Source organism: Camarhynchus parvulus, chromosome 1, assembly GCF_901933205.1.
Source record: "Camarhynchus parvulus chromosome 1, STF_HiC, whole genome shotgun sequence".
NCBI classification, from domain to species: domain Eukaryota; kingdom Metazoa; phylum Chordata; class Aves; order Passeriformes; family Thraupidae; genus Camarhynchus; species Camarhynchus parvulus.
In genome coordinates this window covers 61,650,541-61,659,654 of record NC_044571.1, presented here as the reverse complement: position 1 = coordinate 61,659,654, position 9,114 = coordinate 61,650,541, and positions in this window count along the sequence as shown.

Genomic DNA, 9,114 nt, shown 5'->3' with positions numbered 1-9,114 from the left:
GTGCTAAGATTTCATTTTGTTGGTATAAGCTTCTCACACAGTAGGAAAATCTTTTCAGTAACATTTCAGCAAATTTTTTCAGCTGCAAACCTGACCTGAAAACCATCTGGTTTTAACATTTTGGAGAAGTAATGTAGCCTCATGCAGTGATATCAGAAACAGCTGATGTTCTCATTTATGCAGTAAAAGAAAAAATAATTTGGTGTGGTACTATGTACAGTAGTACCTAATATACACTCTCAATAATATGAAATTAAAATTTTCACATTTCCTGTCATCTTTTTCCTTCTACAAAAATCAACTAATTTGCTAGCAAAAGTGCCTTGGAAATGTTTTTGTTTCAACAGAGAACTCTCCTGAGACAAAATAATACATATGGAAAATCACTCTGACCTGCTCAAATTAGCAACAAAATTATATCTATATTTACGGCCAGATGATATACATATTTAAGGAAGTAAAGCAGAAGCATACTTCTGGTAAATATTTATCCATTCACATTTAGCTTTGAATTTAAAAGAAAGTGTTAGTGATACAGAAACAAAGAGTGATGTAGTTTTTACAGGGAATGTGGCAATTTTGAGTTACAGCTCAGCTTTCCAATGGATCTAATGGGGTTAAACATGAGTAAACACTAATGTGACAGTTATAAACTATGTCTTGGAAGAAGCAGTTAAGCAACAAGAGCTCAGGCACTGCAATTCTTAACACAGGTGTAGCTGCTGCAAAGGCTGTGTGCTATACCCACTATATCTTTTCTTTTCCAGAGCACACAAACAGGGTTTGCAGCATGCTACCTGGTGGCAATGCCCTGCCAAGATTGACTTTACTATCTGAGCCCTGAGAAGACAGTCACGCCCATGAAGTACTGCAAAATCTCAGCTCCTACTGAGAGCAGTGGGACTAAGAAGCTCAAGAAAAGTGCAGGGCCAGATCTCTCCAGCATCCCTTCCAAATCTCAGGCAGTTGAAAAATGTCCTGCAGTTCATCCTGCAGGCATGGCTGGAGCTTCGATAACAGGTATACAGCGCCTCAGAGATACCCCTAGTAAGATGTTCTCATTCATTGGAGTTATGTCCTCAGAGGACGTGATTACACAGGCATTGTTTTGAATGGCAATAGTGCCCCATGGAGCTCCCATTCCCCTTGCAAATTCTCAGGCCTGTGTTACCCCCTTACTGAGCCAAATCAGGTGTGTGTGTGTATGCAGCTGCAAGGTAAACTGATCTGGCTGGAAAACAACCTATTTTTTTTTTCTGAACCACCTCAAGCTGTCCCCATTCCACCACTTGGTTCACAACCTCACTGTGCAAGCTGCTGCAAGGGTGGTTCAGGGAGGCAATGGCAACAAGAAGCCATGAGCAGAGCAGTAGGAACCAAGCCCATTAAGCATCTTAGGCAGCACTACCACCAAATGTGAAACCGGGGTCTGCCACTGTATGTGTTGCAAAGAAAAAAAGGGAGCCACAACAGTGTGCAAACAAGTGCTGGCTTACAAACCCTTGGCACAGACTTGCCCTTGTGCAGGACACTTTAGGCCAAACCCCAAATCCCTCATAGCTGTTACACAAGTCCTTGGCCCACACAAAGAAAAGTTGGAGGAAATCAGAGCTGTAACTAAACTCAGTGAAGTTAGGTCACCATGTAAGAGATTTCAGGAATGGAAGTTCTCATGATATATCTTAGTAAGGGAGAAACTGCATAAATGATGTACCTCACATATGGCTTGCAATTAGCTTCATCTGTGCATGGCAAGCCAGGCCAGCCTGACTTCTAGTTTCACAATTAGTAAAATGTTTAAAACAGAGTATACATTCTTTGAAGTCTGGAGTTGGGGCCCTTATTTAGGTGCCTGCAGGGCAGGTTTCTGATCTCTCTGGCTGTTGCCTCTTAGGAGGACCTGAATCACATCCTAAATGTGCACAAGTGCCAGCCTGGCTGAGGACGACTGGCTCAGAGGCGGGGATGGAGGTCTTGGGTGAAACATGTGGCTCCTCACCTGGGAGATGCAGTCAATGTGCAGGGCCCCCACCTCAGTGCCATGGGGTGGGTAACAGCTGCTGATATGACAACATGCAGCTGAGAAAAGTGTGAACGAACAGAATCCCCAAATACACCTGCAAAGGCATTTGCCCCAGAGCAGGTCATGCTAAAGAGGAAAATAACAATAATGAGGTTTGCTTAGGAGATGGCCATCAGCTGGATTAAATAGTAACCAGGAAATTACCAAGAGACTTCTCAAGTAAAACAAAAAAAAGAAGTCACCTTCAAAAGAAGTCTAAACAAAGCATTAAACTTCACAATGCGGGAAGAGAAACCTGGCCTGACAATGCAAGGCATCATGCCATGGGGTATGTGATTTATGGGTGCCTGTAGCTCTGTGCACCTGGGAGGGAATTGAAATTTTGGGCAGTTCTCATAGAAGGGTGTTTAAGCATTTGTCAATGTTTGTTAACATTCTGATTTATCTGTTGTAATGCTGGTACAGATTCCATATGTGTAGCACACTGACCACCATGTGATTATGTGACATTAATAAATTAGTGACCAATAATTAAAGAATCCCTGTGATTAAAACCACATGAGTGGAGCAGTTTTTCCCTGTGATGGGAACTAGCAAATTCTACCCTTGTCCCACTGGCAAAAATACAGACTGGAATGGAAGTAAGGCTGAAAAACTTTAATGCCAGTGTATCCATACAGTTTATTTCTGAGACCATCCTTTTGGAATTCTGAAATTCTTGACAATTCTGGATTTTTTTCTACTCTTCCTCTAGCAGCATTTCAAAGTGATTCATGGCAGACAGGCACATATCCATTATCCTAGATCATATAAAGTGTCTGTGTGGTAGGAATTTAGTTCTGTAACCTTTCTACTGCACACCACTCCCCCATATTTGAAAAAATATATTTTAGGCCTGCTTGAATGTTCTGATGTATTTCCATGTGTAGGAAAATATCAGTGTAAGATGTGAACATCACTAAATGTGTTTCTTTTGTCTGACATAAAAACATAATTTTCTCCATCATTACTAAATGTGGTGATGGTCAAAAGACTGTTTTTCCATGCCTAGTTAGAACTACAAAGTTTAAGCATTTTACTGATTTTTTTTAAACCAGCACTTCAGCAAGTAGTATCAAAGGAGTTCAGTGTGTGGATATGACCAAGTGTTTACAACAGAAAATCTATCATAAATACAAAGTAATTTAAAACAAGCACTTTTGGTTTAGACTAGTTTTTTTCACTCATTGATACCACATCTGTGCTACAGCATCACCTAAGAGTATAAATTTCATCCATACGAAGTGCCAGCCCACAATACCACTTCTGTCATGTTAAAGCACAGGACATAGTGTTTACAACCGTGCTATGGTCCCTGGGTTTTGGCAGATGATACCTGATCCACTGTAAAATGTGCTTGGACAAAATATCTCTGCAAAGTATGTATTACACTTCAGCTGGCATTATGAGTTTGTATGACTGTGTGTCAAGTAACTGCAGTGGTTTTGATCCTGTACTTTGTGCCCTAGGACCCTGCCTTTCATCATGTGGAACCATGGCCTTGGATGGTTCCATTGTTCAGGCTCCATGAACTGGGCCTCCACCCTCAGTGAGATGAAGGGCTTTTTGTGTTCATGAAAGCCAGCCTGTTCTTCACCACTGCATCATCTGGTCTAATAAAAGACATTACTTCTCACTGCAGGCATTGCTTCTCACTTGTAACCACTTGATAGTTCAAAAGTTTCCTACCCTGAAAGAGCATCATGACATTTCTGTATTCTCTCTATCACCAGAATAATATGTGAGCAGAAAATGTCCATTATATAAATGAGATTCTATCACAACAAGGAAATTTCTCCAGGAAGGAGCCTCCAACTGGACTCCCAGTATGTTTGTCTGGGTGGAGAGCTGTGCCTCCTTACATGCCTCATGATTTCCAGGGAACTCTGTGAGCATGATACTGTTTCAAAAATGGGACTTCTGGCTCTGCCTGCAATACAAACACCACACCTGTTTGTAAATCAGTCTAATGAAACAAATGCTCGACTGTCCTGGAGAGAAAGTTGAACTGCTTTTGCAAGATTTGTTTATTTAAAACAATTTAGTGTGGCAAATACTGAAAAGCAGAAGTTCATAAAATAACCTTGCACATGGATTGGTTCATGTTACAGTTGAAAGGACGTGGGAGGTCTAAATAGCAGAACTCCTGTTTAAAATTGGAAGGCAGAAGTAAGTGAATGAGTAGTCATCTGCTTCAAAGATGCTGAACTGCAAATATCTGCATTTCCATCAACAGTGGTGATGAAATGTACCCACTCTAAGTATGTTGCCATCATTTGTGAACACAGAATGCCTGGAGGAAAAAAAGAACATTTTTGTTGAACTGGTACACATTTTGTGCACTTTTCTATGTAGTTAATGACCTAGAAGCTTGATGACAGAGGCAAGAGCAAAATATCTTGAAGCAACTGAAAATATTATGCAGTCTGATATAATTTGTCATGGTTCTGCTTCTCAATCACTCAGCAGTCATTTTTTTTCCACGGTAGTGTTTTCCTACATTTTATTTTCACAGCAAATAGCAGATGTTACCAAGACTTATCTTAGAAATCGATCTAAGCAGCAGCTCTGCAGGCTAAGGAAGTGGCATGAGAAGACCCTACAGCACGCTCTTCAGCATTACAATATGAAAGCTTTTGAGGGTCTGTCTCTGACAAATGGGCCCTCTTACATTTCTCAGGGTAAGATATCCTGTGAAAATACTCAGTTCTTCCAGCACACAGTCTGGCAACTGCATCTCACCAGGACAGACCAAGCATCATTTCCTCATCGTGCAGCTCTCCACTACGGTGGTTACACAGCTCAGACATCAGAAGTCAGACTTGTGATTCTGTGAATGAAACATCTATCACATATCTGTTGAGTGCTAATCATTTGAATCAAAAAGAGCCATGCCCATGCTTTTGCTCTGTTTAAATGAAAGAGAGACCTCAGTGTAAATTTGGTGCATCAACTTCACATTTTCATTTGATTCACATAGTTTTCCGAGCAAAGACTGGAGGAAAAGCTGTGCCTATCAGGCATGCCTACTTCAGTGACTAATTATGCTTGATCTTTCACCTTTCCTCTTTGCAAATATAGTTCTCAGCATTTTATTTTGGATGCTTTTCTGAATTATTTAATGCAGGTGAAATTACTTGATACTGAAGTTTTGTGAGGAGAACCAATTCTTTCCTCGTAGTAAACCACTCAGCATCTGTGATGAGCAAAATGCAAGAGGAAAGACCATCTCTTTACAGGTGACTGGTCCAGAGATACAGATGTAGCTCCTTGATCCATTTTATATTATGAAAAAATAACAAGCAATCAGCCCCATATTTTGCTCTCATCTGTGTTTTCTTCTCATATACATGCTTTCTCATCTGTATCAGTCCTGTGGAGCTTGCTGTGCATTGGATTGCCAAATAATTACATTTAATAATAAGCCATAATTCCTGTTAGTTTTCTTCCTTGTAATGTATAGTCTGAATTACTGTGGCACTGGCATCTGAAGGAACAATGCACTGCAGACTAGACGTGGGAACACAGAGCTAAGAGACAAGACACCTGGCAGCAAGGACAAGAACTACTTTAGCCACTTTTGCTATCCTAGAAAATATCCCCTGTCTCTACCCAGATGGTATGTGAAGTATGATCCACCTCACCAGTATCTGTTCTCCCTGTCACACATTTATGCCAAAAAACCCCATCATCACTCGTAAGCATTGTGTGAGTTTGACTCTCCACTTCAAGTAAACTCAGCACAACAGAGAGACAGTCTTAAATGTCTCTATTTCCTCTGTCTTTAACCTCTCTGTGATTTACTCTTCTCCCTTTTTCTCCAGGATTCTTCCAAACACATTTCACTTCAGAAATTGCTATGCAAGTTGTGTTCCTACATTAGTGAGGGTTTTTTAAAGCTGTACTCGTGAGGAATAGTTGCATTCTCAGCTAAACAAGAGGTTAAAAACAGAAGTTACTGAAAAATAAACAAATGGTATATTTTTGACTTTAAATACCCTGTATAATCCTTGCCTCAGCAGTTGTACTGGTGCAGAGTTTACTATTAAAAACATCCAAAAGTAATGTTTTTTCAACTGTTTCTGATATTCAGTTCATAGCTGTAAGGATTAGCCTTTTCCCAAAATGCCAACCTTTCCCACATGCCTTGAAATGAGCAATACTGGAAAGCCTTTACAAACTGATTTTAAGGGAAAACTGCAAGGTCTTTCTCTTTTTTCTTTCCTCAACCTTCAGAATCCAGCTCTACTCCTCCTGAAAGCAGCTCCACTCTATCCTTTTCTCTGCTCCATTTTCAATGTTTAAAAGGATGCGTAGAAGGACACTTGACTACATCTTCTACTGAGAGTAATTTAGCTCAATACAGGGTTTTAAAAAAGGCTTAAACTCCTCTAAAATATGAACATGTGTAATTTATGGCAGTTGCACAGTACCAGTAATGCAGAGTCAGAATTTCTGAATGGGAATGACTAAAGTGCCTTTGGTCTCCTTGACCTTCTGACTTGGCTGGCCGAGCCACTCACCAACCTCTATTCAACTACTAGGATTAAACGACATTGCCACAGAAATTATGGTCTTTGGCTGCATTAGAATTTACTACATATTTATAACTAAATATCTGCCAGAAAAAAGAAAAAAAAAGGAAGAAAGCAGCACGTGCATTGCTCTGATGGAGATGTGCCACAGCCCTGCAAGGTCTACCAGCATGCCGAGGCTCTGGTAGCTCACTCAGCGGCAGCATGGCCACACACCCAGCTGGGTGAGAAGCTGAGGACACTGTCTCAAGCTGTCATCCTCTGCCAGGGGACCAACACCCTCAGACATATTTTGTATTTTGAGTGGATGCCTGTAAATCAGCATGTTTGGAATTCTTTAGAAGGTCAGCTGACCACCAATTTCCTGGAGGTACATTTGGCTTGGAATAGTTCTCCTATCCTTGTAATTATTTTGGTTTTACGTGCAATTACTTGTACACTTCCTCCTTTTATATTGCTTACATGTTTAAAGTCTTTCCTGGTAGCTCTTTTCTGGAGAATTAGGAATATTGAGTCTTTTCAAAAGTTATCTTCCCCAACAGGTAGAGTTGGGTTATTCTGCAACATTATCCTTAAAATTAAAAGCAAAAAAAATAAAGCCTTTGGGGCTTCTCTGTAGAAGTCTTCCAAACAATTGCCAACTTTGAGCTATTTTAGGTATGATTAAAAATCCTCGTCTTCCTGATTACTTTCAGGCAGTTTGATGCGAACATTACAGAGTCAGGACTCTCCTGGGTCCCTGTCAGGAACAATGCCTTTAGCATAAAATAAACAAACTATATTAGAGACACCCAGTAAATCTGCTTTATTTCTGCCCAGTATCCTTTTGTACTTCAAAGATCTCAGTGGTCTATACCCTGAAGTTTGCAGGACATGTACTTCCATGCTCAAGGTATGGAAAGTAGGAAGGTTCCTCTACAGAAGCCCATTGATGGACTTTTAATCTGCTGTCTCTGCTCCCAGCCACTGGGTTTTTACATTCTGCTGTAAGGTTTGGGACACATTTTTGCTGATGCTTTTTGTTTTGGCATATACACCAGAGAAAATAAATTGGGTTTGCCTCCTCCTAAGCCACTGTGGGTGATACTTTTATTGCCAGTTTGGTGCACCCTAGCTTTGTTGAGTTTCCACCCAATCAACTTTAAAAACAGTCTGACATTTTCTTCCCCTTTTTCCTTGTGATTTTGGATTTGTCCAGTTTTCTAATATTTCTGTTGGAGACATCTACAAAAAGTGCTTTTAATCATATCTGAGCAAGGGGTCTGATACAATACAAGGGTTCCTGGCAATACACACACACACACACATGTAAAAGGAGTGCAGCAAGGAGAGGGAAAAAAGCACTAAATGGACATTAAAATGCTACCACAATTTTTTTGGTGTTGTGTTGCTTTCAGACATATTTATTCTTTTCCATCTGCATAATTATTTTCCTGTAAACATTATGGGAAGAAAACACAAATTCCCTAGCACATCTTTTGCCAGGCTTTAGTAAAAACTACAAATAAATCTATAACCTTCCATTTTACTACTTGCTCTTCCTGACATTAATACGTCTCAAAAGTAGAATTTATTTTTACAAATAATAATGTGAAATTACCATTCTGTATCTGGGACTTTGAAACTCACACCATGGGATAACATAGAATCATAGATTAGCTTGTGTTAGAAGGGACATTTAAAGGACATCTAATCAAACCCCCCTGGGATAAGCAGGGACATCTTCGATGAGATCGGGGTTACATAGAGTCCCAAACAGACTAAATTCAGGCAACTATGCAGCGTGGCCAGCAGCTCCTCCTAAGTTTCCACAGCCCATTACCACTGTCCTATTTACTGGCTAAGTCATCAGTTGTGTTTAAAAAGGAGACAATTACTCCAGAACATCTGAAAGCCACATTTTCAGCTGCAGCTCTGTTTTGCATTTTATTTACTGCTTCTACTTATTTCTGCATGGTACCATCTGGACTCTATCTCCTTCCCACTTCCTCATGATTTGCGATTTCCCAAGTTCCTGCACATATTTGTTGCTTTTTATGAACAATCAGCAATTTTTTAGCTTCACAAATACAGCTCAGCATTCCTTCACTCTATTTTTAGCTCAGACTGGCTACTAGGAACTACAGCCTGCTAATTTTGAGCCTGCTAGGGCAGCTGACTCGTAGATCAGCCTGGCAGATGGCTCAATTCTTTTCCAAAAGCTCAGTGAGAATGCACCTGGCACTTCTAATCAGCCAGTTAGCAAGTCCTCGGATACAGCTGATTCTTGAGTTGTGTCTCCATATGTTGCCTGGAAGCTTCACTGTACTCCACCCCAGCTCACACCCACCGAGAGAACACCCTCCATTCATGCCCAGTTGACTCCTCTTGGGTTTGTTTGGTCGTCGGATACTCTTCCATTCGGAAGGCACCTACGGTGATCACCTAGTCCAACTTCCTGAGTAATTGAGTGCTGACCAAGCCAAAGCATATTGATAAGGTCGTTGTCCAAATGCTTCTCAAACACGGACAGCCTTG